Raw genomic sequence first — 7,997 nt, forward strand, 5'->3', positions numbered from 1 at the left:
GAAAGGTTAAATATCGTGAGAAAGTTCTTAGGGAAGGTTAAGAGAACGTTCATATGTAAAATCTACTGAAAAATATATTTGAAGATGCATATATGAACCGACGTTATAAACTATTTATATGGGTTCACTTATGCATCTTCAAATTGATTTTTTCAATGATTCACATATAAACCTTTCATTAACATTCTCTTCTTACCTTCTCACAATATTTTAGCTTTCTTATTTGAATTGTTCATTGTGTGTGTGTATATACATTGGCGAAAGATCATGTGAGAATGAGAGTTAAGGTGAGAAGCGTAAGAAGGGATCTAGATCCTTGTCACTTTTAATCTCAAACTCATCCACGAATCATGCTTGATACGGGGATTGATATGGTGCATCTCATCTTAATGTGCATCCAAGGGTGGAGATCTGTTTTTACGCTTCTCATCTTAACTCTTCTTCTCACAGGAACTCAACCATATCTATATAGGCGAAGGACCGTGTAAGAAGGGGAGTTAAGGTGAGAAGAGTAAGAAGTACGGGGATTGATCTGGTGCATCTTGATGTATCTCATTGTGCATCCAAGGGTAGAGATCCCTTCTTACGCTTCTCACTTTAACTCTCCTTCTCAGTAGAACTCAACCATATATATAGGTGAAGGATCGTGTGAGAAAGAGGTTAAGGTGAGAAGCGTAAGAAGGGATCACCACCCTTAACCAGCTTTAATCTCAATCCACCCATGAATCACGCTTGATATGGGGATTGATCTGGTGCATCTCAATGCATCCCATTCCAATGTGCATCTAAGGGATATATATATATATATGTGTGTGTGTGTGTGTGTGTGTGTAGGCGAATGATCGTGTGAGAGGTGAGAAGCGTAAGAAGAGATCTGAACCCTTGATCACTTTAAATCTCATGTTCACCCATGGATTGCGCTTTAGAATGGAATTGATCTGTTGCATCTCGGTGCACCTCATTAATGTCGACATTCAATTAGGATTGATCTAAGGATAGAGATCTCTTTTTATCCTTTTCGCCATAACTTCCCTTCTCACAGAATCCAACCATATATATATATATATAGGCAAAGGATCATGTGAGAAGGGAAGTTATGTTGAGAAAGCGTAAGAAAGGATCTCCACTCTTGATCACCTTTAATCTCATCCACCCATGAATCACGCTTGATATAGGGATTGATCCGGTGCATCTCGGTGCACCTCATTAGTGTTGACGTTCAATTAGGATTGATCTAAGGGTGGAGATCTCTTATTATCCTTTTCACTATAGCTTCCCTTCTCACAGAATCCAACCATATATATATAAGTGAAGGATCGTGTGAGCAGGGAAGTTATGTTGAGAAAGCGTAAGAAAGGATCTTCACCCTTCATCACCTTTAATCGCAATCCACCCATTAATCACGCTTGATAGGGGACTGATCTGGTGCATCTTGGTGCACCTCATTAGTGTTGACATTTAATTAGGATTGATCCAAAGGTGAAGATCTCTTCTTACCCTTCTCACCCTTCTCACCATAACTTCTCTTATCATTGGAATTCAATCATATATATATATAGGCGAAGGATCATGTGAGAAGGAAAGTTATAGTAAGAAGTGTAAAAATTATCTAAACTCTTGATCACTTTTAATTACATTCCCACCCATGAATTGCGATTTAAAAGGGAATCGATTTGGTGCATCTCGGTACACCTCATTAGTGTTGACATTCAATTAGGATTGATCCTAGAGTAGAGATTTCTTTTTACGCTTCTTATTATAACTTCCTTTCTCACCAGAACCCAACCATATATATATATATATATATATATATATATGTGTGTGTGTGTGTCAAAGGTCTAACTGAGGGAGTAGATCAAGCTAAGAAGGTTTTCTTTCTAATTGATATTGAAAAAAACCTTATATCTATAGGAATCCAATACTTTGAGCCATAAGGTGTTTATTTCATAGTATGATTTTGATCACCTACAGTCTTGCACTAACAAAAACATAAAAAAATATATCATCGTGGACATCATTGTTTCATGTATGAAACCATTGAAACAATGCTCTATCTATAACTTTTACATTGTTATATGGTTTTTAAAATGTTTAAAAATGTAATAGAAATTTTGAATACCAAAACATGTGTTTTTTCAACTATCATCCTTCCATTGTGCATGGTTGTTTCATATATGAAACAACAAACATCATGTCATCACATCCTCAAGATATTTGCACATGAAATTTCAACGACGTATATACTGTTTCAAGTTTTAACTATGCATTGTTGTTTCATATATGAAACATCAAAAGTATTTAGACAACATACCTACAATATTGTTTAAACTCTTATGTAGGTAATTATCATTATTTTCATATATTTTATATATGAAACTACTTTTTATGTATAGTCTTTTTACACTATTATGAGGTTTTTCAATGTTTAATAAATGTAGCAGAAGATTTGAATAGCAAAGCATGTGCTTAATCAACTAAATCTTTTCATTGTGCATGATTCTTTCATATATGAAACAACATATCACATCCTTAAGGACCTACATATCATATTTCAATGACCTATATTGTTTCAAGTTTTAATTATCAATTTGTTGTTCCATATATGAAACATCAAAAGTATTTGGACATCATACCTACAGTATTGTTTAAAGTTTTATGTTGGTAATCAATATATATATATATATATAGAGAGAGAGAGAGAGAGAGAGAGAGAGATGAGCGATCAAATGAAAACCTCTCCAATTTGTAAAAACCGTAAAAACTACTCTCATCCATCGTAATCTTATGAAATTTTTTCATAAATTGTTTAATCTTATGAAATTGTTTCATATAATACTTTTTTTGATGAAGTTGTTTCATATATGGTTATAAATTTGTTTCATATACTACTTAATGAAATTTTAATGAAATTGTTTCATGTATTTATCTAAAATTAAAATAATAAAGATGATAATATCCATGATTAACATCTTTCACAATAAAAATGATTAATCAACCTCTTATAATTACGAAAAAATGAACAAAATGAAAAATTATGATTGGTAGAATGAGGTTTTTACGGTTTTACAAATTGAGCGGTTTTCATTTGATCGCTCCCCTATATAGATATTAAAGGAGAAACCATGAGTGTTTGAGGTAACCTCTCCTAAAGCCTAGAATCTCATTTTTCTTTTTTCTCTTTCATTCTCTAAATATCCACTACTATATTTTTTGTCATTATGTTTTTTTGTTAGATATAAATCTATATATCTATATTAAAGGAAGAACCAAGAGTATTGAGGTGGTATCATGAGAATTGAGTATTGAGGTGTTGGTGAATTGTGGTTGAGTTTGGGATATCCCACATTGGTGAGAGACTGAAATATTGGAATAAGGAGGTGTGTATAAGAAAGAAGAAAGAAGAAAGAAGAATAAGATTAATTGTGTCAACTCATGAGGTTGAGTTTGAGATATCCCACATTGGTGAGAGATTGAGATATTGGAATAATGAGATGTGTATAAGAAAGAATGATGACATTAAGTGTGTCAACCCAAGATGCTTTACTCATAAGGTTATCTTACTTGGATGACCCTATTTTTACAAAACAAATCTTATTATATAAAAATAAAATGAATTATGTTTACAATCATCAATATATATATATATATATATATTAAAATAAGAATCAATAGGTAATTAGGTGTATCATGAGAATTGGGTATTGAAGTAGTTTGAGATATCCCACTTTGATGAGAGATTGAATTAATATATATATATATATATATATATATATTAAAAGAAGAACCAAGAATATTGAGGTGGCATAAAAGAAGAACCAAAAGTATTGAGGTGATATCATGAAAATTGAATATTAAGGTGTTGGTGAATTGTGGTTGAAGTTTGGGATATCCCATATTGGTGAAAAATTGAAAGATTGGAATAAGGAAGTGTGTATAAATAAAGAATGATGAGATTAATTGTGTCAACTCATGATGTTGAGTTTGAGATATATCACATTGGTGAGAGATTGAAATATTGGAATAATGAGGTATGTATAAGAAAGAAGGATGAGATTAATTGTGTCAATTCTTGAGGTTTTACTCACAAGGTTATCTTACTTGGATAACCCTATTATATAAAAATAAAATGAATTATGTTTACAATCATCAATATATATATATATATATATATATAGAATGATGAGATTAATTGTGTCAACTCATGATGTTGAGTTTGAGATATCCCACATTGATGAGAGATTGAAATATTGGAATAATGAGACATGTATAAGAAAGAAGGATGAGATTAATTGTGTCAATTCATGAGGTTTTACTCACAATGTTATCTTACTTGGATGACTCTATTATATAAAAATAAAAATGAATTATGTTTACAATCATCAATATATATATATATATATATATATATATATAAATATAAGAGCGATCAAATGCAAACCACCCCTTTTTGTGCAAACCCTACAAATCAATCTCATTTATCAATTTTCTTGATCAATGGTCATGATTAAAATGTGTTATATTAGAAAAGTATAAAATAAAATAAAAGGTTTAATATTTAATCAAGAAAGGGCAAAATTGACAAACCATTGTTCGTCTCATTTTTGGATGTAACACCCCAATTCCACATTTGCATATAACATATATTTCATATAAAAGAAATATAGATTCCTCTATGCATCTCTGTGATGGGTAAATCTCCATGAAAAAGGGGCAACTTTCGTGTAGTTTGTAATTGGATGTAACTATTCAGATTTTTTCGAGAATAAATCATTCTCTTAATAGATCTCGTCTTGTTCCTCAATCTTCGAAGAATGCGGCGTTGTATTATTGTAAGTTCCCTGTTCCAAACACCACATAGGTCCCACTAGTACAAGGATTTTATATGTACATAATTTACATATGAAAAATTCCAAAAGAATATCCCTGCACTATCACATGTATAACAACATGTATCTTCGAAATATACATGCATCAAGCTGATCTTCATAAAGCAGATAACATATAAGAAAAACAATTATATTTTTCTCTTTCCCTTATTATCCCGAGACCCCGCAGTTCCTGCAAGCACATTTTCAAAAAAAAAAAATGAGGGTTAGAGCGGAAGGTCTAGTGAGGAAATCTCTTCTTTACAAATGCAGGGTGAAGATCACCAAAACCTTATAAAATATCTTTTGTATAGATAAATGTATTTTAGCAAAGACATGCAAATCTGTTTGTTAATCAAATATAAAGCCAACAGATTGTTATAACACATAGCACAAATGTAACATCTTAGAACTCTGATACTCTTAACAGATTTGCCATAAAACTTCTCTGGCTCAACCAACCAGATCTCTTCTGCCCTTGATTACTAGAGCATCTGGTTCCACTGACCAGAGCCTCTACACTTAAAAATACGACACTCAACCAGAGACCTTCTGGACCCACAAAGTCTCTGGTCCAAAAAGGACCTACCTAAATTTTAAAAGACAATTAAGCTATAAACAGAGATCCTCTGGTTCTTTGTATCATTTATAAATATTTTTGAAGAAAATATTTAATTTCAAAAGACAGCACTGATATAGAGTTCAGACACAGAGCTCAGGTACAAAGCTTAGACAAAAATACGAAGTAAATAATTTCAAGATATAGAGCTTCTGTATAATACATACAAAACTTCTGGTTCATAAAATTCCCAAAAATATTTTAAAGTCTTTCTATATGACCAGAGGTCCTTTGGTCCTTCTAAAAGACCAACTAGAGCTTTTCTACATCATTCTCACACTTGTTCAAACTTGATAGAATATCATTTAGAAATTATAGGCAATTGATGCCTTTGTTATAAATCGTTTTTCCCCTTCTCAATAACATCAAAGTTATTATTTCTAAAGAGAACAATACCTCCAAATCATCAAGCCACAAAGAAATGCTGATTTAGAATTATTGTATCTGATAGTGATAATAACAATAGTTATAACATTAACCACACCAGGAATTACCACCCTTATATCCATAGATACATCTCTCCTTGATATGCCACCCTTATTTCTTCTTCAAAACAGGGTTCCTTACTAGAACAGACTTACGTCACCACGTTTGGAAGTACCCAATACCTAGTTCCACGCCAGAATAGACATATGTCACCACGTCTGGGAAACTATTTCTTAAATTAAAGTTTCATACCAGAACAGACTTACGTCACCAAGTTTAGAAGAAATATTTCCGAAAATATAGTTTCAAACCAGAACAGACTTACGTCACCACGTTTGGAAGAAACATTTACTATCTTTTCCAATTTATTAAAAGATATACAATACCCTTTTTCACAATATGACAGATTAAACAGAAATTGTGAAATCCCATCGTTACAAAATTTAATTTAGTTAAATCTCATTCGCCAATCAAATCTGTACGGACAACTCTGTCCGGAGAAGCTTATCTGGACAACACATGTCCGGACAACCTTAGCTGGACACCCCTATCTGGACAACACAACTAATCTGAGTGATGAATAATCATCCGGACAACACTCAACCAGATACGCTCTTATCAAACAACATAATGTTCGGATACAACTCTCACCAGACAACACGGTGTTCGGACATACCCTTATCAGACAACATAATGTTTGGGCATACTCTAATCCAGACAAATGGAGGAAGATTTCTTGAAGTTGGAGCAAGGTAACAAATCTATGCGGAAGTATACCAAAAAGTCTATTGAATATTTCCAGTTTGTAGAACATTATGTTTTCTCTAAGTCCAGAAAGGTAGAAAGGTACATTTGAGGTTTGAAACCCTCTATTAGGGAATTTGTAATTGATATGGATCCTACTGCCTTTTCTTTAGATATGAATGTTGCTGAAGTAACAGAGAGAAACAATAACCGGTAGGGTGAAGAAAGAGTAATGGAAAACGAAGGTGGGAGGAGTCTTCAACCAGTTTTCGAAGACCCAAATTCATAAAAGTAGATAATCGACCTCCTCAACAACCAACTGTTAGAGCCTGTCCACGATGTCAACAGGTGCACCAGGGTAATTGTCAATCTGTTATCGATGCTACGAGTTAGGACATCTATCGAAAGATTGCACAATACCTAAAAGATGTTTTCAATGCAATTCGCCCGATCATATACGACCAAACTGTCCCCAGTTGAGAGTTCCTCGATTAACCATGGAAGAAAATACCCCAAGTACTAGTGGGAGGCCTAGTTCACCAAAGGGAGGATAGAGTGGGGTGCGGGGCCGATCATTTCAGATGACGAAATATGAGGCCAAAACGATGCCAGAGGTGGTAACAGATGTTTTTCTTGTTAATTCTATATATGCTAAAGTGCTATTTGATTATGATGCGAACTTTTCTTTCGTATCACCATTATTTGCTAATTCTATATATATGAATTTTGTGCCCCTTAATGATACATTAGTGGTTGATACCACTAATAGTTGTATATTTGTTACCTATGTGTTTATTGATTGTATAATTGAAATTAAGGGTGTGGGCTGCCGATCCAATTATTTCCTATGCTGATGAAAGAATTCGACGTTGTAGTAGGAATGGATTGGTTGGTAGATAATCGAGCCAATATTTTTTTTAACAAGAAAATGATTAGTATTGATTTGTCGGAGAATGTAACAACCCATATAGCCCATGTACAGATAATTCACATCATCATACTCATAATACTAAAAATAGTATTGTTACAAAACATGGACTAACAAAAACTTTCTTTAATACATATATGAGTAAACAAAAATGCCATCAACACTAAACTTTTCCCTTTCCTTTATCCTGTGAGGTATGATGATCTGCAAAACCGGTTAGTCCAACAACTGAGCGTTAGACCAAAAAGGTCTAGTGAGTGTATAAATCTCAAACAAACAACATACATTATAAACAATAAGTTTAGAATCAAACTTGTTCCGATACATAAACATATTTATGTCTCTCGCGGTTACACCGCCATTACATCTCTCTCGCGGTTACACCGCCATTTCATCTCTTTCGCGGTTACACCGC

This window comes from Cynara cardunculus, assembly GCF_001531365.2.
Source record: "Cynara cardunculus var. scolymus isolate 2C chromosome LG 17, CcrdV1, whole genome shotgun sequence".
NCBI classification, from domain to species: domain Eukaryota; kingdom Viridiplantae; phylum Streptophyta; class Magnoliopsida; order Asterales; family Asteraceae; genus Cynara; species Cynara cardunculus.